Here is a 26,952-nt window from a genome sequence, read left to right as displayed (position 1 = left end):
ATTGCCCTTTCAGCTTGTGTGCCAGTCTTGACTCCTGGGTGTGCCACCTCTCTCCCTTTCATTCAGTGGGCCATAGAAAGCCTATTTATTTTTTTTTAATATTATTTGGTTTCTAATTCTCCCTGAAAAAAAAAAAAAAACCTAAAAAAACAGTGGGAGAGTAATATTGCCCTTTCAGCTTGTGTGCCAGTCTTGACTCCTGGGTGTGCCACCTCTCTCCCTCTCATTCAGTGGGCCATAGAAAGCCTTTTTTTTTTTTGGTTTTTTTAATATTATTTGGTTTCTAAAGTCTCCCTGAAAAAAACAAAAAAAACATAAAAAACAGTGGGAGAGTAATATTGCCCTTTCAGCTTGTGCGCCAGTCTTGACTCCTGGTTGTGCCACCTCTCTCTCTCTAATTGTGGGCCATAGAAAGCCTTTTTTTTTTTTTTTTTTAATATTATTTGGTTTCTAAAGTCTCCCTGAGAAAAAAAAAAAAATAAATTAGGTGGGAGATTAATATTGACATTAGTGCTTGAGTGACAGTCCTGCGTGTGTGTCATCTCTGTGATTTTGTGCCACAGAAAACAGAGTGTGTAACATTGTGCCTGATTTTCCTTGTGGTCTCACCAACCTGTTAAGGGATATTGAAATCATACTGAAGTTATAGCTCACCGTGTAAGTTGTTTGATAGCAACAAATAAAGTTACTTTGGTTAAGATTTTAAAACAATGAGGAAGTCTGGTGCAAGAGGTCGTCGTGGGCGTTCATTGTCAGCTGGTAATGATGGTAGTGGTAGTGGAGCATCAGGTGGTCGTGGGGATAAAAATATTCCACCTAAGTCTGGAGCTGTGGAGCCAGTTTCGTCGTCAGGCTACACAAGGCCTCGAACGCTCTCTTTTCTGGGAGTAGGAAAACCGCTTTTAAAGGCGGAGCAGCAACAGCAAGTTTTGGCTTACATTGCAGACTCAGCCTCTAGCTCTTTTGCCTCCTCTTCCGAAACTGGTAAATGTAAAAGCAGCGCGTCGCTTGTGGATGTTCACGGTCAGGGACAAGTCGCTTCCTTGTCCTCCTCAGCAAAAACTACAACAAGAGAGAAGGATGCAGCAGGCGACACAACGGGTCACTCCATGGAGCTCTTTACACATACCGTCCCTGGCTTAGAAAGTGAAACATTTAACAGGCCATGCCCATTACAAGTATATTCTGACATGGAGTGCACTGATGCACAGCCACAGCCAGAGTACTATGCTGCTCCTTTGACTCAGACCACCACATTGCCCTCTCAGGGTACAGATCCACAATCAGACCCTGATGAGACTATGTTGCCCCGCCACGAACGCTATACCACCGACCGACACAGTGACACAGACGAAGTTGCACACGAGCTCGAAGAGGAGGTAATAGATGACCCAGTTATTGACCCCGATTGGCAGCCATTGGGGGAACAGGGTGCAGGCGGCAGTAGTTCAGAAGCGGAGGTGGAGGAGGGGCCGCAGCAGGCATCAACATCGCAACAGGTTCCATCTGCCGGGCCCGTATCTGGACCAAAACGCGTGTCAAAGCCAAAACCTGTTGGAGCACAGCGTTGCCATCCGGTTAAAGCTCAGTCTGCAATCCCTGAAAAGGGATCAGAGTCTAGGAAGAGTGCAGTCTGGCATTTTTTTAAACAACATCCAACTGATCAGCGCAAAGTCATCTGTCAAAAATGTTCAACTAGCTTAAGCAGAGGTCAGAATCTGAAAAGTCTAAATACTAGTTGCATGCATAGACACTTAACCACCATGCATTCTCAAGCCTGGACTAACTACCAAACGTCCCTCAAGGTTGTAGCACCCTCGGCCAATGAAGCTAGTCAGCAACGCAACATCCCTTCCGTCACTGTAAGGCCACCATTTTCCGCACCACCGGCAGTATCTGTGCAGGTTTCTTTGCCAGCCAAAAGCAGTCAGGGTCAGGGAATCACCAGTTTTGTAGGAGGAAATATTGCATGTAGGGCACCGGCGGAAACAATACCGTCTCCAACCGTCTCTCAGTCTGCCATGTCCACCGGCACACCCGAAAGTTCCACGATCTACAGCTCTCCAGTCCAGCTCACCCTACATGAGACTCTGGTTAGAAAAAGGAAGTACTTATCCTCGCATCCGCGTACACAGGGTTTTAACGCCCACATAGCTAGACTAATCTCGTTAGAGATGATGCCCTACCGGTTAGTTGAAAGCGAAGCTTTCAAAGCCCTGATGGAGTACGCTGAACCACGATACGAGCTACCCAGTCGACACTTTTTTTCCAGAAAAGCCATCCCAGCCCTGCACCAGCATGTTAAACAGCGCATCGTCCATGCACTCAGGCAATCTGTGAGTACAAAGGTGCACCTGACTACAGATGCATGGACCAGTAGGCATGGCCAGGGACGTTATGTGTCCATCACGGCACACTGGGTGAATGTGGTGGATGCAGGGTCCACAGGCGACATCAATTTAGGGACAGTTGTGCCTAGCCCACGGTCTAGGAAACAGTTGGCTGTAGGCGTTCGCACCCCCTCCTCCTCCTCCTCGTCCTCCTGCAGAAGCTACAGCTCTTCCACAGAACGCAGTCGGCCAACCACTCCATCGGCAGATGACACTGTTGCACACCAGTTGTCCCATTATGGGCCAGCTACTGCCAAGCGTCAGCAGGCTGTATTGGCTATGAAGTGTTTGGGCGACAACAGACACACCGCGGAAGTTCTGTCCGAGTTCTTGCAACAAGAAACGCAGTCGTGGCTGGGCACAGTAGATCTTGAGGCAGGCAAGGTAGTGAGTGATAACGGAAGGAATTTCATGGCTGCCATCTCCCTTTCCCAACTGAAACACATTCCTTGCCTGGCTCACACCTTAAACCTGGTGGTGCAGTGCTTATTGAAAACTTATCCTGGGTTCTCCGACCTGCTCCTCAAAGTGCGTGCACTTTGCTCACATATCCGACGTTCGCCTGTACACGCCAGCCGTATGCAGACCTATCAGCGGTCTTTGAACCTTCCCCAGCATCGCCTAATCATAGACGTTGCAACAAGGTGGAACTCAACACTGCACATGCTTCAGAGACTGTGCGAACAGAGGCGTGCTGTTATTTATTTGTGGGAGGATACACGGGCAGGCAGTAGGATGGCAGACATGGAGTTGTCAGGTGTGCAGTGGTCGAAGATACAAGACATGTGTCAAGTCCTTCAGTGTTTTGAGGAATGCACACGGCTGGTTAGTGCAGACAACGCCGTAATAAGCATGAGCATCCCCCTAATGCGTCTGCTGATGCAAAGTTTGACGCACATAAAGGAGCAGGCGTCTGCACCAGAGGAAGAGGGAAGCCTTGATGACAGTCAGCCATTGTCTGGTCAGGGCAGTGTACAGGACGAGGTAGCGGGCGAAGAGGAGGTGGAGGACGAGGAGGATGATGGGGATGAGTATATTTTTAATGCGGAAACTTTCACGGGGGCACAGGAAATTGGTTGCGTGTCACGGCCGGGTTCTGGTTTTTTGAGGGACACAAGTGACGTAGATTTGCCTGCAACTGCCCCTCAACCAATCACAACCGGAGATTTGACAAGTGGAACTTTGGCCCACATGGCGGATTATGCCTTACGTATCCTACAAAGGGACACACGCATTACGAAAATGATGAACGATGACGATTACTGGTTGGCCTGCCTCCTTGATCCACGCTATAAAGGCAAATTGCAAAATATTATGCCACATGAGAACTTGGAACTAATATTAGCAACCAAACAATCAACTCTTGTTGACCGTTTGCTTCAGGCATTCCCAGCACACAGCGCACGTGATCGTTCTCACACGAGCTCCAGGGGGCAGCAGACTAGGAGTGTTAGGGGTGCACACATCAGAAGTGGCGTTGGACAGAGGGGTTTTCTGACCAGGTTGTGGAGTGATTTTGCTATGACCGCAGACAGGACAGGTACTGCTGCATCAATTGAAAGTGACAGGAGACAACATTTGTCCAGTATGGTTACTAACTATTTTTCATCCCTTATCGATGTTCTCCCTCAACCGTCATTCCCATTTGATTACTGGGCCTCCAAATTAGACACCTGGCCAGAATTGGCAGAATATGCATTGCAGGAGCTTGCTTGCCCGGCAGCAAGTGTCCTATCAGAAAGAGTATTCAGTGCTGCAGGGTCAATATTAACCGAAAAAAGGACTCGTCTGGCTACCCAAAATGTTGACGATCTAACATTCATTAAAATGAACCACAACTGGATTTCAAAATCTTTTGCCCCACCTTGCCCGGCCGACACCTAGCTTTCCTATGAAAAGCTCTTGCCTGTGAATTACTTTTCTAATGTCTAATTTGCTGCTGCAGATTGTACAGCATACGACATGTTTACACCTCCCTAAATGGCCAAACTCCCCACACGGGGCCGTGGTATCGCGACTTGGCGCAAGCACCCGTGAGACTGCTGTTTGTCTGAAGAGGTGGGTGTGCTCGCTTTTGGTTGACGGCATTGCTACTGGGTCCCTCATAGTACAATGTAGTGTCTCTGGCGGTGGTGGTGCGCACCCAACGTCAGACACACCGTTGTAACATGAGTGGCCCTGGGGCGGTCCCGCCGGCCTCAAGAGAGTTCCCCCCTACCCCAGCTCAAACTGGGCTCTACTACGTGCAAAATTATGTCGCACAGCTCCACCAATCTTTAGTCTATTCGCTGACATCATTCAATGTCTGGCACTGACAATACAAATTTGTAGACATCTATGATGCAACTTAAAGTAGTCTGTGTCTGTGTCCTATATTGGCACCATTAAATAGTTACTGCCAAATTACTATGTCAGAAACACAGCAGATGAGCCCACCCCTGTACCTAAGTATGCCATCTTTTTTTTTGTTTTGGTTGTTTTGCGAGACATTAACATCTATTTATATTTTGGGAGTACTGGGACAGACACTCCTTGCACTACTCCTCCACTCAGCACCAAGCTGCCTGCCCGTGTATCCATGTAACCGCTGTAAAACTGCCATGAGCCTATTGTTTGTTATTTTAGGCCTTTGATAGCCTGTCTGCGGTCCCTACTCCTCCACTGACCACCAAGCTGCCTGCCCGTGTATCCATGTAACCGCTGTAAAACTGCCATGAGCCTATTGTTTGTTATTTTAGGCCTTTGAAGCCTTTCTGCGCTCCCTCCTTCCACTAGTCCTCCACTGACCAGACCACTGCTGCCCGTGTACCCCTGGAACCAATTTTAAAGTGCCTACAGCCAGCCCATTTTATTGTGTTAGGCCTTCGAAGCCTGTCTGCGGTCCCTCCTTCCACTAGGCCTCCACTGACCAGACCACTGCTGCCCGTGTACCCCTGGAACCAATTTTAAAGTGCCTACAGCCAGCCCATTTTATTGTGTTAGGCCTTCGAAGCCTGTCTGCGGTCCATACTTCCACTAGTCCTCCACTGACCAGACCACTGCTGCCCGTGTACCCCTGGAACCAATTTTAAAGTGCCTACAGCCAGCCCATTTTATTGTGTTAGGCCTTCGAAGCCTGTCTGCGGTCCCTCCTTCCACTAGGCCTCCACTGACCAGACCACTGCTGCCCGTGTACCCCTGGAACCAATTTTAAAGTGCCTACAGCCAGCCCATTTTATTGTGTTAGGCCTTCGAAGCCTGTCTGCGGTCCATACTTCCACTAGGCCTCCACTGACCAGACCACTGCTGCCCGTGTACCCCTGGAACCAATTTTAAAGTGCCTACAGCCAGCCCATTTTATTGTGTTAGGCCTTCGAAGCCTGTCTGCGGTCCATACTTCCACTAGTCCTCCACTGACCAGACCACTGCTGCCCGTGTACCCCTGGAACCAATTTTAAAGTGCCTACAGTCAGCCCATTTTATTGTGTTAGGCCTTCGAAGCCTGTCTGCGGTCCATACTTCCACTAGGCCTCCACTGACCAGACCACTGCTGCCCGTGTACCCCTGGAACCAATTTTAAAGTGCCTACAGCCAGCCCATTTTATTGTGTTAGGCCTTCGAAGCCTGTCTGCGGTCCATACTTCCACTAGGCCTCCACTGACCAGACCACTGCTGCCCGTGTACCCCTGGAACCAATTTTAAAGTGCCTACAGCCAGCCCATTTTATTGTGTTAGGCCTTCGAAGCCTGTCTGCGGTCCATACTTCCACTAGTCCTCCACTGACCAGACCACTGCTGCCCGTGTACCCCTGGAACCAATTTTAAAGTGCCTACAGCCAGCCCATTTTATTGTGTTAGGCCTTCGAAGCCTGTCTGCGGTCCCTCCTTCCACTAGGCCTCCACTGACCAGACCACTGCTGCCCGTGTACCCCTGGAACCAATTTTAAAGTGCCTACAGCCAGCCCATTTTATTGTGTTAGGCCTTCGAAGCCTGTCTGCGGTCCATACTTCCACTAGGCCTCCACTGACCAGACCACTGCTGCCCGTGTACCCCTGGAACCAATTTTAAAGTGCCTACAGCCAGCCCATTTTATTGTGTTAGGCCTTCGAAGCCTGTCTGCGGTCCATACTTCCACTAGGCCTCCACTGACCAGACCACTGCTGCCCGTGTACCCCTGGAACCAATTTTAAAGTGCCTACAGCCAGCCCATTTTATTGTGTTAGGCCTTCGAAGCCTGTCTGCGGTCCATACTTCCACTAGTCCTCCACTGACCAGACCACTGCTGCCCGTGTACCCCTGGAACCAATTTTAAAGTGCCTACAGCCAGCCCATTTTATTGTGTTAGGCCTTCGAAGCCTGTCTGCGGTCCCTCCTTCCACTAGGCCTCCACTGACCAGACCACTGCTGCCCGTGTACCCCTGGAACCAATTTTAAAGTGCCTACAGCCAGCCCATTTTATTGTGTTAGGCCTTCGAAGCCTGTCTGCGGTCCATACTTTAAATACTCCTCCACTCAGCACCAAGCTGCCTGCCCGTGTATCCATGTAACCGCTGTAAAACTGCCATGAGCCTATTGTTTGTTATTTTAGGCCTTTGATAGCCTGTCTGCGGTCCCTACTCCTCCACTGACCACCAAGCTGCCTGCCCGTGTATCCATGTAACCGCTGTAAAACTGCCATGAGCCTATTGTTTGTTATTTTAGGCCTTTGAAGCCTTTCTGCGCTCCCTCCTTCCACTAGTCCTCCACTGACCAGACCACTGCTGCCCGTGTACCCCTGGAACCAATTTTAAAGTGCCTACAGCCAGCCCATTTTATTGTGTTAGGCCTTCGAAGCCTGTCTGCGGTCCATACTTTAAATACTCCTCCACTCACCACCAAGCTGCCTGCCCGTGTATCCATGTAACCGCTGTAAAACTGCCATGAGCCTATTGTTTGTTATGTTAGGCCTTTGATAGCCTGTCTGCGGTCCTTACTTTAAATACTCCTCCACTCACCACCTAGCTGCCTGTGTATCCATGTAACCGATGTAAAACTGCCATGACTGCCTACTGTTTGTTATTTTAGGCCTTTGATAGCCTGTCTGCGGCCCCTACTTGCAATACTCCTCCACTGACCACAATGCTGCCTGGAGTGCCTGCCTGTGTATCCATGTAACCGATGTAAAACTGCCATGACTGCCTACTGTTTGTTATTTTAGGCCTTTGATAGCCTGTCTGCGGCCCCTACTTGCAATACTCCTCCACTGAGCACAATGCTGCCTGGAGTGCCTGCCTGTGTATCCATGTAACCGATGTAAAACTGCCATGACTGCCTACTGTTTGTTATTTTAGGCCTTTGATAGCCTGTCTGCAGCCCCTACTTGCAATACTCCTCCACTGACCACACCAATGCTGCCCGTGTACCCCTGGAACCTATTTAAAAGTTCATAGAGCCTAGTTATATATTTTATTTACTATTAATAAGGCCATGATGGACTACGCTGTACCACGCTACAAGCTAACCAGTCGACACTTCTTTTGCGAGAAAAGCCATCCCAACCCTCCACCAGCATGTAGAAGACCGCATTGTCCATGCACTCTGGCAATCTGTGAGTACAAAGGTGCACCTGACAACAGACGCATGGACCTGTAGGCATGGCCACGGAAGATTACGTGTCCATTACGGCGCAATGGGTTAATGTGGTGGATGCATGGTCCACAGGGGACAGCCTACTAAGTCTGTCTGCAGTCCCTAATTCAAATTGTCCTCCACTGTCTAAATCGGAACTTCCACCTTCTGGCTTTCGGCCTATAGTATCAGAAATTAAACTGCATTTGGCCTTCAACTTTGGTTAGGGCCTACTAACGGCTTCTGCCCCTCCCTGGTGTTGCCCTCAACTAAATAAAGCTGAGCTTCAACCTTCCGGCTCTCATTATGTGGTTTTAAAAAAAAAAATGGTGGTTAGGGCCTACTAACGGCTTCTGCCCCTCCCTGGTGTTGTCCTCAACTAAATAAAGCTGAGCTTCAACCTTCCGGCTCTCATTAAGTGGTTTTTAAAAAAAAATGGTGGTTAGGGCCTACTAACGGCTTCTGCCCCTCCCTGGTGTTGTCCTCAACTAAATAAAGCTGAGCTTCAACCTTCCGGCTCTCATTATGTGGTTTTAAAAAAAAAATGGTGGTTAGGGCCTACTAACGGCTTCTGCCCCTCCCTGGTGTTGTCCTCAACTAAATAAAGCTGAGCTTCAACCTTCCGGCTCTCATTAAGTGGTTTTAAAAAAAAAATGGTGGTTAGGGCCTACTAACGGCTTCTGCCCCTCCCTGGTGTTGTCCTCAACTAAATAAAGCTGAGCTTCAACCTTCCGGCTCTCATTAAGTGGTTTTAAAAAAAAAAAAAATGGTGGTTAGGGCCTACTAACGGCTTCTGCCCCTCCCTGGTGTTGCCCTCAACTAAATAAAGCTGAGCTTCAACCTTCTGCTCCAAATTACCATTTTAAAAAATGCAATAGGCTTTTCCGGCCTACTAAAGGTGTCTGCCCCTCCCTGGTGTTGTCCTCAACTGAACAAAGCTGAGCTTCCACATTCTGGCTTTCGCCCTATACTATCAGATATTAAACTGCATTTGGCCTACTAGTGTGGTTAGGCCCTTGAAACAGTGTCTGCTGCTCTTGGGTTTGCTACTCCACTGAACAAAGCAATGCCGCCTGTTTAGTCCTGTTACCAATTTTGAACTGCATGTAGCCTACTTTATTCTTTGGCCCTATATCTGTTTCCTCCTCATCCTGCCCATTGCCCAGCCACTGCTAAATGAGTCTGCTGGTACATTGACCTAGACCACTACATTCCCCTTGTACTCTACACAGCCAGAATCTGTCCCTGCTGAAAGTAAGGTTCCCCTTCCCGCATGTTATACCACCTTACACAGGGACAAAGAGGAAGGTGCAGATGAAAGTGCAGGTTCCTTCATCAGGTGGGGGGGCATACTCGTTGGCGACGTCACTGGCACAGGGCCCCTCAGAGTACGCAAAAGTGTCGCTGCTGGTGGGAGGCGCCCCCGCCATGCAAACACACCGCCGTACTTTGAGGGGCCCTGTGCCAGTGGCAATGCGAACGAGTGGGCCCCCCCTGCTTGCTCAGGATCACAGCACTTGCAACTTTTAAATACTTACCTTTCCCTGCAACACCGCCGTGACGTAGTCCGCATTTCCTGGGCCCACGAAAAACTTGAGCCAGCCCTACTCCCCCCACAACTTTCCCCCAATTCCCTATGCCCAACTATTATTATACAGTTAATTAAGATTGGCAAGCTTCAGAAACAAGAATGGATGTTTTTGGCATTAAAATGGGCACTGTAGGTGTTTTCCTGGCCTCCACTCACTGCCGACTATGCTTCCCCATTGACTTGCATTGGGTTTCGTGTTTCGGTCGATCCCCGACTTTTAGCGATAATCGGCCGACTGCACTCGACTCGACTCTGGACAAAATCGGGTTTCCCAAAACCCTACTCGATCTTAAAAAAATGAAAGTCGCTCAACCCTACTCGGCACCGGTTCTAGTCTTAAAGGGGATGTCATGGTGGCTGCAACCCGGTCCGTGGCCCTGGGCGTCCAATTGAAGGGGAAAGGTCTTTAAATGGATATTGTAAATGAGTCTGTCATGACGCCACCTGTGGTGTTCGGTCAATAGTGGGACCGACGCTGCTTTAAAGGGGTCCTCTGGGGGATCTTGTTGCAGCAAAGATGGTAACGCTTCCCACAAGAGATGATGGTGTATGCCGGGCAATGAGTAAAGGACACAAGTTGTAAAGTCTTTACCTGAGTTAACTGTAGTTGGCAGGCCACAGTCCAGGGTACCAGGCACGGATGGTGATGTGGCCCGGCCGGCTCAGAGGCAATGGGAGAATCCCTTTTCCAGTAGAGGTCTGTGAGCCTTTCCAACTGGTGCCATTCTATGTGAGGTTCCTGCTGCCTGAAGCTTACTGGCAAAGTCCTCTTTTCCCCTGTCCTGGGACAGGTACCTGCATGATGGGCAGCTTAAGCATTTTTATAGGGACTCTATCATGCCCCGGGATCCTCAGGTGCTGCGGCTTCTCAGGTGTGGTGCAGGTTGTTCACTTAAAGTTCTGAACCCTCCGGTTTTGCCAAATGTCCTACAGTTCCTCTCTAGCCTCGGGCTCCCAGTACCCGGTACTGCGCTTCATCTCTGAGGGTGCCCGGACACAGTTCCCCTTTGAGCACTGTTCCTATCCTCTGCTCCTTTCCTCTGAAGCTCGACCACATACAACCCTTCAGGTCTTTCTCCTTCCAGAGGCTGCAGCTCCCACGTGGCTGCTGGGCCTCTCTGTTTGCTCTTTCGGACTTCCTTCTCCTTCTGTGTCTCTCACAGACTGGCTAACTCCTCCTCCAGACCAGAACATATATCCATATTTGAGGGAAGCTCCCCTTAATCCAGGTCCTGAGCTCCCCTTCTGGATTTGGAATATGTTGCATGTGAGTGCATTACCTGATAAAGGGAATTCCATTGCCTCTGAGCATGATATCACCCTTCCCAAAAGGAAGGTAACATCACTGCAACAACCGGTTACCTGGAGTGTTGCACCAGTATAATAGTGTGTCATTGTTCTTGCAATGTTACGTTTTTCTTTTATAGCCAGATGCTAAACTTAAGTATCTGGTCACACATAAAGCACGCTGCATTAATATTTTTTTTTACTTTTTCGGGTCTTTGGGGTCATTTTCAGTACACAGTATTCTTTGTATACTATTTTTTTTACCATTTTTTATCAAAGACATTTCTATATGCCACTTGTTACATATAAAAAAATCATTTCTGTAGTGCATATATAAGTTGTCTTTCTACGATGCCGACGTTTCATGGATGAAAATAGGACACACAGGATAAGAGAATTGCTCTTTTAATATCTATGCATTTCAAAGTTATCCAACTTCTTCAGAATACAACTCTACCAGGCGAGCAACTACTCTGAACCCATTAATGGTTATCACCGGATAAAACTATATTGCACTATTTTTGTTGCCTAGTTTTTCCTTTTATATAAAAACAACGTTGACATTTTAAGGATATTTTCACCTGACATCTTTTAGACTTGCATGAACAAGTCAAGTTTTCAAGAGGACGATACTTTGGAATATACCAGTGTCTAATGTCCTGAATAGAGATGGGTGGACACCTGGATTCGGCCAAAAAGTTAGAAAAAGTTTGGGTTCAGATTCTAGAACAAAACCTGAACCCCATGGGGGGCCCGAACATCCAGTGTGCAAGACAGCATGGCAAACACTACTTCTGATCACCGCCGGTCACCGCCGGTCACACAGTCTCGGTTCCCACGCTGTCAATAGAAAGCGTGAGCCAGCAGCTGTGATCAGAGGTATAAAGTTTACCTCCGATCACTGGTGTCAGCTGATGGGACTACTGCTCCCATCAGCCAAAGCCTGCTGCTATTAATAACAGTGAAAGCAGCATCAGCTCGCACCTACGCTGTAAATAAATAAAAAACTGCATAGATTCCCATGTGTAATTGGCAAAACTCAACTGTCAGCTTCAGAAAGGCTGTTGTTATCAAGAATAGAGGTCTCTCACCGAGGTCACGGCAGTTCATTTGCCTCACTGGGAACTCATCTTCAGTGACCGTCAGTCACCTCGATGATGTCACTGCTAATCACAGAGGCTATGCTCGCAGCCGCTCATTCATCAGTGGTTTTCAGCCTGGATGGTCGCATCTTGGCACTGTCCAGGTTGAAAACTGTTTATCCCCAGACACGAATTACGATGGGGGACAGAGCAATGGACAGGTGAGGGATTTTTTTTTATTTTTATTACAGTAGGCGAGAGATTCAATGGAATGGGTGTTAGGTGAATATAAAGGTAATTTTACATAGGACGTTTTTGCTGTGTTTTTTTATGCTAATTTTCAGCTGCTTTTTACAGTACCAGCAAAGTCTATGAGATTTCAGAAATCTCATGCACACACATTGGTTTTTTGTGTGATCTGTATTTTGTGCTTTGCTGCGTTTTTGGACATAGAGCTTGTCATTTCTTTCAGCGTTTTTCCTGCGTTTTTTTCAGTATTTTCCAACCATTTACTTGAATGGATGGTGAGAAAATGCTGCAAATACACAGGCTAACTTTTCTTGCAGCACATTTGCTGCAGAAAAGTCAAGGACAGCCGGATGTGACATCACACTTAGCTCTACTACATCTAGGTTGCACGATGCATCCATGCAGCATGTCATTCAGCAGAGCAGACTCGGACCCTATTCACTTGAATGGGGGTCTGACATTACAGTGATTGACATGCTGTCATATGCATGACAGCATGGCAAACACCGCTTCTGATCAGTAGTGAAATCTTCCCCGCCGGTCAGAGAGCCACAGTTCCCACGCTGTCAGAAGACAGCGGGAGCGCTCCGCTGTGATCGAAGGTATGAATTTCACCTCCGGTCACTGGTGTCAGCTGATGGCACTACTGATCCCATCATCTGACACCTACAGCTGCTAATTAAAGTGACAGCAGGAGCGATGGATGGGAGTTTTCATATGCCGCTCCTGCACTATAAATAAATAATTTAAAAAAAAGCGGCATGGGATCCCCCCTATTTTTGATAACCAGCCAGACAAAACTCACATCTGGGGGCTGCAACCCCCAGCTGTCAGCTTCAGCAAGGCTAGTTATCAAGAATAGAGGGGTCTTCACACTTTTTTAAAATTATTGAAATAATTTAAAAAAAGGTGTGGGTTCCCCCCATTTTTGACAACCAGCCTTGCAAAGCTCACAGCTGGGGGCTGGTATTCTCAGGCTGGTAAGGGGACATTGATGTGGGCCCCCCAGCCTAAAAATAGCAGTCCACAGCTGCCCAGAATAGGCGCATCTATTAGATGCGCCAATTCTGGAGCTTTGCCCGCTCTTCCCACTTGCCCTGTAGTGGAGGCAAGTGGGGTAATGAGGGGTTAATGTCACCTTCCTATTGTAAGGTGATATTAAGGTGGCTTAGTAATGGAGAGGTGTCAATACGACACGTGTTCATTTCTAATCTTATAGTAGATAAAGGGTTAAATAAACACATACAGTAAGAAAAAAGTATTTTAATTAAATAAAACAATACACACAGTTTTACCATTTTATTAATGTGCCAATCCAAGCAAAGCCCTTGATCTTCTGAAAGAAAAATAAAATTAATAGACCAACACAAATACTCCCTGATGTGATGCAGTCCATCATAACGAGTGTCCCACACAGTATGTGGGGGAAACAAAGATTACAATCGGCAGCTACTGGGGAATGAATGAGACACAGGGGGTGCAGGCTCAGTAACTAGCGGTGTCACCGAGCCTGCTCCCGTTCTCAGCCTGACCTGTGGTAAACTCTGGACTGTGGGAAAATGCCAGTGAAGAGGTTACCGCAGGTGTTGTGAATTTGCTTTTTGCTCCCTCTAGTGGTTACTAGTTTTTTGACTCTGGTTTTTCTGTCATTCCTTTTATCCGCACCTGGGTCGTTAGTTAGGGGTGTTGCTATATAAGCTCCCTGGACCTTCAGTTCTATGCCTGGCAACGTAGTTATCAGAGCTAGTCTGCTGTGCTCTTGTCTACTGATCCTGGTTCCAGTTATATCAGCTAAGTCTGCCTTTTGCTTTTTGCTATTTGTTTTGGTTTTGTATTTTTGTCCAGCTTGTTCCAAATCTATATCCTGACCTTTTCTGGAAGCTCTAGGGGGCTGGTGTTCTCCCCCCGGACCGTTAGACGGTTCGGGGGTTCTTGAATTTCCAGTGTGGATTTTGATAGGGTTTTTGTTGACCATATAAGTTACCTTTCTTTATTCTGCTATCAGTAAGCGGGCCTCTCTGTGCTAAACCTGATTCATTTCTGTGTTTGTCATTTCCTCTTACCTCACCGTCATTATTTGTGGGGGGCTTCTATCCAGCTTTGGGGTCCCCTTCTCTGGAGGCAAGAAAGGTCTTTGTTTTCCTCTACTAGGGGTAGCTAGATTCTCCGGCTGGCGCGTGTCATCTAGAATCAACGTAGGAATGATCCCCGGCTACTTCTAGTGTTGGCGTTAGGAGTAGATATATGGTCAACCCAGTTACCACTGCCCTATGAGCTGGATTTTTGTATTCTGCAGACTTCCACGTTCCTCTGAGACCCTCGCCATTGGGGTCATAACAGTTTGCCAGGCCAGTATTAAATGTTTAATGCATTGCAGAAGAGGGATTATAAGAAAGAAGATTCTGAGTTTTTTTTTTTTTTTCCTTTTTCCCCTTTACCTCAGAGTGGCTATGCTTGCTGCAGACATGAATGTCCAGACCTTGATTACAAGTGTGGACCAGCTGGCTACTCGTGTGCAGGGCATACAAGATTATGTTATCAGAAATCCTAGGTCAGAACCTAAAATACCGATTCCTGAACTGTTTTCCGGAGACAGGTTTAAGTTTAGGAATTTCGTGAATAATTGTAAATTGTTTTTGTCCCTGAGACCCTGTTCATCTGGAGATTCTGCTCAGCAAGTAAAAATTGTTATTTCGTTCTTACGGGGCGACCCTCAGGATTGGGCTTTTTCGCTGGCGCCAGGAGATCCGGCATTGGCTGATCTTGATGCGTTTTTTCTGGCGCTCGGTTTACTTTATGAGGAACCCAATCTTGAGATTCAGGCAGAAAAGGCCTTGCTGGCTATGTCTCAGGGCCAGGACGAGGCTGAAGTGTATTGCCAAAAATTTCGGAAATGGTCCGTGCTGACACATTGGAACGAGTGTGCACTGGCCGCTAATTTTAGAAATGGCCTTTCTGAAGCCATTAAGAATGTTATGGTGGGTTTTCCCATTCCCACAGGTCTGAATGATACTATGGCACTGGCTATTCAAATTGACCGGCGGTTGCGGGAGCGCAAAACCGCAAATTCCCTCATGGTGTTGTCTGAACAGACACCTGATTTAATGCAATGTGATAGAATCCTGACTAGAAATGAGCGGAAAATTCATAGACGCCGGAATGGCTTGTGCTACTACTGTGGTGATTCTACACATGTTATCTCAGCATGCTCTAAACGTATAGCTAAGGTTGTTAGTCCTGTCACCGTTGGTAATTTGCAACCTAAATTTATTCTGTCTGTAACTTTGATTTGCTCACTGTCATCTTATCCTGTCATGGCGTTTGTAGATTCAGGTGCTGCCCTGAGTCTCATGGATCTCTCATTTGCTAAGCGCTGTGGTTTTACTCTTGAACCATTAGAAAATCCTATTCCTCTTAGGGGTATTGATGCTACACCATTGGCAGCAAATAAACCGCAGTATTGGACTCAGGTTACCATGTGCATGACTCCTGAACACCGCGAGGAGATACGTTTCCTGGTTTTACATAAAATGCATGATTTGGTTGTTTTAGGGCTGCCATGGTTACAGACCCATAATCCAGTCCTGGACTGGAAGGCTATGTCAGTCTCAAGTTGGGGCTGTCGTGGTATTCATGGGGATTCCCTGCCTGTGTCTATTGCTTCCTCTACGCCTTCGGAAGTTCCGGAGTATTTGTCTGATTATCAGGATGTCTTCAGCGAGTCTGAGTCCAGTGCACTGCCTCCTCATAGGGACTGTGACTGTGCTATAGATTTGATCCCAGGCAGTAAATTTCCCAAGGGAAGACTGTTTAATCTGTCGGTACCTGAACATACCGCTATGCGTTCATATATCAAGGAGTCTCTGGAGAAAGGACATATTCGTCCGTCTTCTTCCCCTCTTGGTGCGGGATTCTTTTTTGTGGCAAAAAAGGACGGATCTTTGAGACCTTGTATTGATTATCGGCTTTTAAATAAGATCACTGTCAAGTTTCAGTATCCTTTACCGCTGTTGTCTGACTTGTTTGCCCGGATTAAGGGTGCCAAGTGGTTCACCAAGATAGACCTTCGTGGTGCGTACAACCTTGTGCGCATTAAGCAAGGTGATGAATGGAAAACCGCATTCAATACGCCCGAAGGTCATTTTGAGTACTTGGTGATGCCTTTTGGGCTCTCCAATGCGCCTTCAGTTTTTCAGTCCTTTATGCATGACATTTTCCGGAAGTATCTGGATAAATTTTTGATTGTTTATCTGGATGATATTTTGGTTTTTTCTGATAATTGGGATTCGCATGTGGAGCAGGTCAGGTTGGTCTTTAAAATTTTGCGTGAAAATTCTTTGTTTGTCAAGGGCTCAAAGTGTCTCTTTGGTGTACAGAAGGTTCCCTTTTTGGGGTTCATTTTTTCCCCTTCTGCTGTGGAGATGGACCCAGTCAAGGTCCGAGCTATTCTTGATTGGACTCAGCCCTCGTCAGTTAAGAGTCTTCAGAAGTTCTTGGGCTTCGCTAACTTCTACCGTCGTTTTATCGCTAATTTTTCTAGCATTGTGAAACCTTTGACGGATATGACCAAGAAGGGCTCCGATGTAGCTAACTGGGCTCCTGCTGCCGTAGAGGCTTTCCAGGAGTTGAAACGCCGGTTTCCTTCAGCGCCTGTTTTGTGCCAGCCTGACGTCTCACTTCCCTTTCAGGTTGAGGTGGATGCTTCGGAGATTGGGGCAGGGGCCGTTTTGTCGCAGAGAGGCCCTGGTTGCTCTGTTATGAAACCTTGTGCCTTTTTCTCTCGGAAGTTTTCGCCGGCCGAGCGAAATTATGATGTGGGCAATCGGGAGTTGTTGGCCATGAAATGGGCATTTGAGGAGTGGCGTCATTGGCTCGAGGGTGCTAAGCATCGTGTGGTGGTCTTGACTGATCACAAAAATCTGATGTATCTCGAGTCTGCTAAACGCCTTAATCCGAGACAGGCCCGCTGGTCATTGTTTTTCTCCCGCTTTGATTTTGTTGTCTCGTATTTACCAGGTTCAAAGAATGTGAAGGCCGATGCTCTTTCTAGGAGCTTTGTGCCTGATGCTCCTGGAGTCGCTGATCCTGTTGGTATTCTTAAAGATGGAGTTATCTTGTCAGCTATTTCTCCGGATCTGCGACGTGTGTTGCAGAGATTTCAGGCTGATAGGCCTGAGTCTTGTCCACCTGACAGACTGTTTGTCCCGGATAAGTGGACCAGCAGAGTCATTTCCGAGGTTCATTCCTCGGTGTTGGCAGGTCACCCGGGAATTTTTGGCACCAGAGATCTGGTGGCCAGGTCCTTTTGGTGGCCTTCCTTGTCAAGGGATGTGCGGTCATTTGTGCAGTCCTGTGGGACTTGTGCTCGAGCTAAGCCTTGCTGTTCTCGTGCCAGCGGTTTGCTCTTGCCCTTGCCTGTCCCGAAGAGACCTTGGACACATATCTCCATGGATTTCATTTCTGATCTTCCGCTATCTCAGGGCATGTCCGTTATCTGGGTGATATGTGATCGCTTTTCCAAGATGGTCCATTTGGTTCCTTTGCCTAAGCTGCCTTCCTCTTCCGATCTGGTTCCTGTGTTTTTCCAGAACGTGGTTCGTTTGCACGGCATCCCTGAGAATATTGTGTCAGACAGAGGATCCCAGTTCGTTTCCAGGTTCTGGCGATCCTTTTGTAGTAGGATGGGCATTGATTTGTCGTTTTCGTCTGCTTTCCATCCTCAGACTAATGGACAGACGGAGCGAACTAATCAGACTTTGGAGGCTTATTTGAGGTGTTTTGTCTCTGCTGATCAGGACGATTGGGTGACATTCTTGCCGTTGGCTGAGTTTGCCCTTAATAATCGGGCTAGTTCCGCCACCTTGGTTTCGCCTTTTTTCTGCAACTCTGGTTTCCATCCTCGTTTTTCTTCGGGTCATGTGGAGCCTTCTGACTGTCCTGGGGTGGATTCTGTGGTGGATAGGTTGCAGCAGATCTGGAATCATGTGGTGGACAACTTGAAGTTGTCACAGGAGAAGGCTCAGCGCTTTGCCAACCGCCGCCGCGGTGTGGGTCCCCGACTACGCGTTGGGGATTTGGTATGGCTTTCTTCCCGCTTTGTTCCTATGAAGGTCTCCTCTCCCAAATTTAAACCTCGTTTTATTGGGCCTTACAAGATATTGGAAATCCTTAATCCTGTATCTTTTCATCTGGATCTTCCTGTGTCGTTTGCTATTCACAATGTATTTCATAGGTCCTTGTTGCGGCGGTACATTGTGCCTGTAGTTCCTTCTGCTGAGCCTCCTGCTCCGGTGTTGGTTGAGGGCGAGTTGGAGTACGTGGTGGAGAAGATCTTGGATTCTCGCCTCTCCAGGCGGAGGCTTCAGTACCTGGTCAAGTGGAAGGGCTATGGTCAGGAGGATAATTCCTGGGTGGTCGCCTCTGATGTTCATGCGGCCGATTTAGTTCGTGCCTTTCATGCCGCTCATCCTGATCGCCCTGGTGGTCGTGGTGAGGGTTCGGTGACCCCTCACTAAGGGGGGGGTACTGTTGTGAATTTGCTTTTTGCTCCCTCTAGTGGTTACTAGTTTTTTGACTCTGGTTTTTCTGTCATTCCTTTTATCCGCACCTGGGTCGTTAGTTAGGGGTGTTGCTATATAAGCTCCCTGGACCTTCAGTTCTATGCCTGGCAACGTAGTTATCAGAGCTAGTCTGCTGTGCTCTTGTCTACTGATCCTGGTTCCAGTTATATCAGCTAAGTCTGCCTTTTGCTTTTTGCTATTTGTTTTGGTTTTGTATTTTTGTCCAGCTTGTTCCAAATCTATATCCTGACCTTTTCTGGAAGCTCTAGGGGGCTGGTGTTCTCCCCCCGGACCGTTAGACGGTTCGGGGGTTCTTGAATTTCCAGTGTGGATTTTGATAGGGTTTTTGTTGACCATATAAGTTACCTTTCTTTATTCTGCTATCAGTAAGCGGGCCTCTCTGTGCTAAACCTGATTCATTTCTGTGTTTGTCATTTCCTCTTACCTCACCGTCATTATTTGTGGGGGGCTTCTATCCAGCTTTGGGGTCCCCTTCTCTGGAGGCAAGAAAGGTCTTTGTTTTCCTCTACTAGGGGTAGCTAGATTCTCCGGCTGGCGCGTGTCATCTAGAATCAACGTAGGAATGATCCCCGGCTACTTCTAGTGTTGGCGTTAGGAGTAGATATATGGTCAACCCAGTTACCACTGCCCTATGAGCTGGATTTTTGTATTCTGCAGACTTCCACGTTCCTCTGAGACCCTCGCCATTGGGGTCATAACACGCAGGTAATTTATCGATCTATTCTATCTATTCTGTCAATCTATCTTTCATTCTATCTCTTCTAGCAATCTATCTATTCATTCCATCTATCTATTCATTCTATCTATTCTACCTATTCATTCTATCTACAGGAAGTTGTTTTTTTTTCTCTGTGTGCACTCAACTTTATTGGCATGCAAAGGGACAGCAGGCATCAACTGATGGGAGCAGTAGTCCCATCAGCCAACACCAATGACTGCGGAGGAAAATGTTATACCCCTGATTATATCTAAGGGCTCAAGCTGTCATTTGACAGTGCAGGAACCACTGCTGTCTGACCGACAGTGATGATTTTACTGCCAATTGGAAACAATGTTTTCATGTGCATGACAGCATGATAAACACCCAGTATTCGGGGAGTTGAACCCAAACAGTGACATACTGATAGGGAATCTAGATTGTGAGCCTGAAAAAAAAGAAAAGGTAAATTGTTAGTGGTTGATATGTGATATTTGTCTTTAGCAGAGAATGTATACTTTAATAGCATTTACATTGAACTGCTAAATTGTATAATTACAATCAGAGAATCCTGCGTAACCTCCTTCAGCTTAAAATAAATTCTACACTCATCTATTTTTTATCTCAGACATTTGTCATATGTCCCCAATTTGAAATAGTTGATTTGACCAGTCCAACAATACTTAAAATAAATGTAAACTAAGTTATTAAAATAACTGATTAAAAAAGACTAGGACATACATATACAAGGGAGAATTTTATTGATTATTTTTGGAAAGTAGATTAAGATTGTATAAATTTGATTACTTGTTGTTTTAATTGTGCTGGCAACACATCACTCAGAAACTACTGTAGTTTTCTAGATTTTCATGGGGAATGATGTCTGGCATATATATGAAAGCTAGATATTTTAGACTAGGGTGGCACAGGATTTTGGTTCTATGTTCACCTTATATATTACAGAAATTCTACAATGTAAACATTTCACATGTCCGTTGTCTTCTATTTGCTTTGCAGATAACATGACAAAATAACAAATCAATCATTATTCGATTGGTGATAGATCTGTTTATACGAAGTAAGGTACTTAACATAGACTACTCCACATTCGCTCATTTACCAGAGCATGGAAAAGGTTGGTCAATTGACTGGCTTAGTACCAATGGCAAACAATGTTAAAACTAGAAATACACATTGCAAAGGCAGACCAGTTATAATTCAATGGTTTTGTTGTGTCCAAAATAATTGCAAGAAGTGGCATAAGAGACAACAAAAAAGTATAAAATGTCTACAAAGATCAAGGTCTTACATGTACTCAAAGTTCTTGTGAGTTTCTTATTCTCTTTCCCATTCTGGCCACAAATTAATTATATTATATGTTATTGGCTTTAATTTTAGATCACATATTATAGTGTTTTGCAATTAAAAGATCAGGCTGTATATCACTGCCCCCTGAAGAAGCAAGCCGACGCGAAACGTGCGTTGGGGCTGCGGCGGTGATTCCCCCAACACCGGCTCTTTTATGGGTAAGAGTTATACCTACCATGCTGGATGCTATATAAGCTGATTGGGCTAATGGATTCCTTGGTTGGGTCCAGGCACATCCCCACACACTAGTGAGGTAATATGGTGGGCTCCTCTACCTAAAATATGCACTAACAGCACTTTACGAGTAATACTGCCAGTGTTTGAGTGGGTTTCACTGCTGTTATTTTTCAGTGTTCCATGAAGGTCTTTTCACTGTCTTCAGTTATATGTTGTTATTTATTGTTATGTATTATCTGATTAATAAAAATTGTATTTTGCATTCCTAAAATGGGACTTTAACTCCGTATTGTCTCTTCAGTTTATATGTATATCAGTTTGATCCTCAAGATGTGGCAAGAAGTTCCTTGCCACAAAGAGGGACCTGTGTTTAGCATTGTGTTCCAAATCCTGAAACACCAGTTCTCCTAGAAAAACAAAAATCTCCTAGCTCTATCAACTGCAAAATTAAAATGTTATGAGACTCACACATTTTCTTTCACAGATTTCAGAATTTTTTTTACCACCTGAATGAAAAAAAAACTATGCAAAATTGATATCAATGTAATCATACTGACCAGGAGAGTAATATTTCCAAGTCATTTTAGCTGCAAAATGAACACCATAAAAACAAAAGCAAAAAAAACTAATGTAGAGTTGCCTTTTTTGTCAATTTCACTTCACATCAAATTTTTTCTCCATTTTCCAGTACATTTTATGATGATATGAATGATATCACTCAAAAGTACAACTCATCCCTAAAAATAGTCCCTTGTACAGCAATTTAAGTGGAAATATAAAAATGTTATGGCTAATGAATGAATGAGAGGTAATATAGAAAGTGCAAAAAAAAATCACCCGATCATTTGGGGGTTAAAACACACAAATTGCCTCCTTTTGATCTTACAACCTGAGTTTCCATCTCTAACGCATAAACATTCTAAAACTAATTTGACAGAGGCCAATTACAGGATGAATGATAAAGGGGATTTCTGGGTTTAATATATTGATAGGGCAGAGTTGGATGGCCATATAAATCGGAGCGAGATCCGAACGCACTGTTAGGGCTGGCGGAATGCACCGAATAAATATAAAGATAGTTAAAGGTGCGTTCGCAGCCCGGGCTCCACCGTGCAGAAATGGAACCTGCTGCTAGGTAATGGCAGCACTATATGGCGGTACTATGCCAGAATAGACACGGGTTCCGTCACCCGGTATGTATAGATGCGAACTCTGTTGCTTCACAGAGTCGCAGGGAAACAAGGAAACGATGTGCCCTGTTAGCAGTCACGGGGTGCAGCAGATGGATGCTAGTGGAATCCCTGCAATTCACCCCCACTATGCTGGTGATTGATCCTGCTCTGACTCTCTTGAGCCCACGCCTGAGGACACCCTGAGTCAGATGCTGAGATCAAGCGGCAGTTTCCACCCTACACTGACCAGTTGTCAGGAGTAATTAAAGATTGCCGCACAGAGTGCGTACAGCGCTGCACTGGCGGTCACTGTTGGTTAGACGCAGTAAGGATCGTACTCTTGTGTATAAGTTAGGACTATGTTAGTTCCAACATTCGTGTGCATTCAACATCACAAGGAATGGGAATGATTAAGGAGCAATCAGCAGAACAGGCATACAACCACACACACACGATAACACTATGTCCCAGAAGTATTTTGCTGTGTTGTGGGACATAGTGCACGGGCACATGAGCAGTAAAGCTTTTCGGCTTTGCCCGCAGTTGGGCAAAGCATACTGAACATGCACGACCGAAGAGTGCATTGCGCACGTGCCAACTATGGAGCGCAAGTACTCTAATTCACTAACATATTGCGGATAACAGGGACGGACGGGGTGGAGAAATGAAGATGAAACGCCGCCCATCGAACAGGTAAAAAGTAATTTAAATGTCCCGCCAATTTGAGGTGACAGAGTCCCTTTAAATGTTTGTTGAAAACAGTAAAACTGTGTACTTTCTCCATTCGTATTAAACAAACGCGTTTCGGCTAATACGCCTAACTAATGATTATAAAAAGTTTGATAGATCCTTCCATATATAGAGACAAATATAGGCCTCATGTCAGCCATAAACCAATAACATCTGATTAACAATTAGAGCACCTGAGGATATACAAAATTGTGACTGAACGTTTACGTATATTGTAGAATCAGGTCTTTGTGTTAAATTGAGGTCTGATGGGATTCTGGTATTTAGCATAAACATTCAAAAAAACTCCCTATTTAGAATTTTTCTTTTTTATTTGTCACCCTTTACCGGTTTATTAACTTTTTCTATTCCTTTAAATACTAGTGTGGACATATTGCCCTTGTGCCACCTGTGCAAAATGCCTCGATTCCGCAGAGATGTTCACAGCCGTAGCACTAACCACATCAGACATACTGTATGTCATCTGATGCATTTTTTAAAGGGTCCTACAGTACAAACCACATGTTGTATATGACACGATGTGTGTTCTATTAGATAAATTACACCATTTGTATTGCAGTTTAAGAAAATTACATCCTATAGTTAATGAAGAAACATTTTTTGGTTTATGTGCATGTTCACATGAAATACATCTAGAGTGGTTTAGTACTACTGGAGGAACAGCAATTGTTAAAATGTTTTCAATAAACAGTTGAGTTTCCATTTTCTTACCCGCTGCTTTGCTGGAGACTTATTTTCTCCCTCCATGACTGCTGTTCCTGGTCCCAAGCGGTTCCATGCGAAGACACCAACAGCTTCCCTGCTGCGACGTATTCGGTGAACGTCATGACTCCCATCTCTTCCTCCACCTTTCTTCGCAACTTGGAATTTCTGGTGTCATTCAAAAGTACAACATGAGCCCCCCCCCAAAAAAAAAAAGAAGCAAATCCTCATAAAAATAACAATGTCCAGACTCTTTGAAGAAGGTAAGGACTAAATTCAAAATGGAATATTAGCTGCCTCGGAAAGGGGTCGAGAACACAGGATTCGGAACTTAGTAAAAGATTAAAACAATTTGTTGATAGACCTTAGACATTATAGATACAGTTTTCTAAATTCGTAATCCTTCATCGTGTTCTTTTTTAAATCTATTTATGATAGAAAATGGTTTTGTCAAAATTACCAGTCATGCCTCTGTTTTATACAGTTCATTTCTTTTCTCTAAACCTAGCAATAACATCTACGATCCCAAGGTGCCAACCTCATGCTGGCATATGAGTAGACCCTCTCAATTAAATCCCAGAAATATCTTCCTACTTATGTTGGACTTCTGACCAGTCTGTTACATAGCCCTCACCTAGACTGTAAGGAGACCTCCAGATGTTCCCTGTGGCTCCCCCACTAAGAAACCAAGATGTCCTTTTTAATTAGTCTGTAGAAGACAAGTTGTGGACACTGCTGACATCTGGAGAGGCATATGGTGCCTGCAGAGATGTGAGACCAGCGAGGGCCAGCAACAGTGGGTCAGAAAGATCCTTACATTAAAGCAGCTGTCACCTTAATATTCGATACCAGGGTTTTTTCTCTTTTTCTCTCGCTCTCTCTTTTACAATCCATTTATTCAAAACCTGAAGCAGCTAATACTATCGATAGCTAATGTCCAAATTCATTGCTTAACCGAATTCTTTGTAGACCACAATACGATTTACAGCAGTATCCTGAAGAGAGTTATATAAAGCTGAGCTTTTTCTGTTTCCCTTTTTCATTTTTAGGCTTATTTTTTTCTTAAGCAAGCTGAAATAAGGTGAGTGGAGATTAAAATTTGCTACTAATGTCATGGGGATTTGATTTTATTTCTTGGAAGGAGCGGGCATTAGATTAAGTTACTTTATGTGATGTTATGAGTTATGACTTGTTTTTGATGAAACCCATGTATTTGTGCTCTCTGGCGTTGCGGCATTATTGTGTGATGCATACACCGGTATATAACCTACTCTCTCGCTATTTAATGCTTGTGTCAGGCAGGTGTCACTTTTATTTGTAAATCAATGCCCGTGCCTCTCTTTTATCAACTTATATTTTCTTTTTTATTGGTTTCTTCTTTATATCGTAATTGATTTTAAGTAGAGACATTCATACATTGCTCTTAGCCTCTGATTAACCCATTCCCTGCGGACTTCATACTGACTGTAAAATGGACATGTTGAGTACACCAGGCCGAGAGACAAGTTATGACTTCAAAAGCTTTTGTTGAAAATCTACGTTTTAACTCTTTGAAAAGTGGCACAATATTTATCATCCCAATTTTAGTTTTCATCAACCTAATTAAAAATATGCAGTCTGCTACATTTCTATACATTACAAAGAGATTTTTCTTTTCTGAAGATATGATTGTTTTTTGTTTTTTTTAAGCTCACAACTTTATTTCCATGTAGTTAACCAGAATTATTGCAGGAATAATTGCTATAGACTTGATCATTTCCCATACAGGCGGTGGTAACAACAATATATTGAGAAATTCATTGCCGCTACAGATGTTCCATTTCTCCATACGATCTATAATGGATGCTTCTTTCTATCATCAATTGGATTAACAAGGAAAAAATTCAAAGCTGCTCAAATTCGCAATGCGCAAGAACTCAGAATAATCCTTATGGGAGTTGGTAATGAAAACTACTATGTCCTTCAATAATTGGGTTGTTGTAATATATCTCACAGCTGACGTGCTCTGCTGCTCTAATGGTAGAATGTGAACATGTTTATCTGTGCCTTCATATCTGAAACATTTTGTCAAGCTGTAAGCTATGAAAAAAAAATATCTTATAGACATCACATAATGCTTTCAATGATTTATCTAGAATTAGAAAAAGGGGTCAGCTCCTTTAAGGAATGGGTCAACTTTTGTCCATGGGATGCATCTGATAGTACAACAATTGCAGCCAGCCAAATTTTCCCACAAGTTGTTGCTTTCAGCTTAGTCTCAAAAAGTGTTTAAAACGCATAATATATATGGTGCAAGTCATTGCACAGGTGAAAATCAGCACAATAAATTGACATGCCGAGGGTTTAAAGGCAATCTGTAAGCATGTTTTTTTGCTATATAATCTCAGAGTATTATGATGTAGGAGCAGAGACTCTGATTCCAGCGATGTGTCACTTGCTAGGCTGTATGTTGTTTTAATAAAGTCAGTGTGTTATCAACTGGGGGATGATGTTTATAGCCTGGGAAGGGGGTAATAACCATGGAGCTTCCCAGGCTATTAATATCAGCTCACAACTGTATACTTAGCCTTTACTGGCTATTAAAATGTGGGACACTAAAAAAAATTATGTAAGGTCCCCCTATAATTAACAACCAGCAAAGGCCATGCAGACAGCTGCAGGCTGATATTAATAGCCTAGGAAGTTGCCATGGATACTGCCCCAGGCTAAAATCATCAGCTCTCAGCCGTCCCAGAATAGGCGCATCTCTAAGATGCTCCAATTCGGCCACTTAGCCTCGCTCTTCCCACTTGCACTGTGGCAGTGGCAAGTAGGGTGATAGTTGGGGGGGTTGATGTTACCATTGTATTGTCAGGTGACATTAAGCTACGAGGTTAGTAATAGAGAGGCGTCAATAAGACGACCCATTACTAACGTCATAATCATATTGTATGAAAACACAGACACCCAGAATAAAGTCCTTTAATTGAAAGAATGACACAGACTCCTTTAATAAATCTTAATTAAACCATACTTACGACCTCGCCCATTCTACTGACGTTCTTGTCATCTGCAAAAGAGTTAAAAATAAAAAACAACAATATTCCTCACCTTTCTGCAGAGATGCTGCAAATCAATTTGTCCCATGATGAATCCAGCTCTGCTACATCTAGATGGCAGGTTGCATAGTTGCATGATGCAACCATACAGCCTGTCATCCAGCAGAGACAATGAGCACCGTGTGCTCAGTGTCTCCATGTGAACTCCTTTTCCTTGTCTGAGCTCACCATGAGCGTGAGAAAGTTCTCCTGCTCGCGGTGCCATCAGACAGGTCCTGGGAG

The 26,952-nt window shown here is 45.1% G+C and overlaps 1 long non-coding RNA gene across 2 annotated transcripts in view; it reads left to right on the top strand.

Annotated features, from left to right (window-relative positions):
• The window catches only part of LOC143818223 (uncharacterized), a 575,754-nt gene extending 549,649 nt beyond the window's left edge, over positions 1–26,105 (top strand). For both annotated transcript variants that reach the window (XR_013224394.1, XR_013224395.1), the window contains exons 4-5: positions 24,682–24,713; positions 25,400–26,105. This is a non-coding gene — a long non-coding RNA (uncharacterized LOC143818223). The remainder of the gene's footprint in view (positions 1–24,681; positions 24,714–25,399) is intronic.
• The last annotated feature ends 847 nt before the right edge of the window (positions 26,106–26,952 follow it).

Source organism: Ranitomeya variabilis, chromosome 3 (genome assembly GCF_051348905.1).
Source record: "Ranitomeya variabilis isolate aRanVar5 chromosome 3, aRanVar5.hap1, whole genome shotgun sequence".
NCBI classification, from domain to species: Eukaryota; Metazoa; Chordata; class Amphibia; order Anura; family Dendrobatidae; genus Ranitomeya; species Ranitomeya variabilis.
Note: the sequence above shows the minus strand (reverse complement) of the source record. Positions and strands in the feature narration are given on the sequence as shown.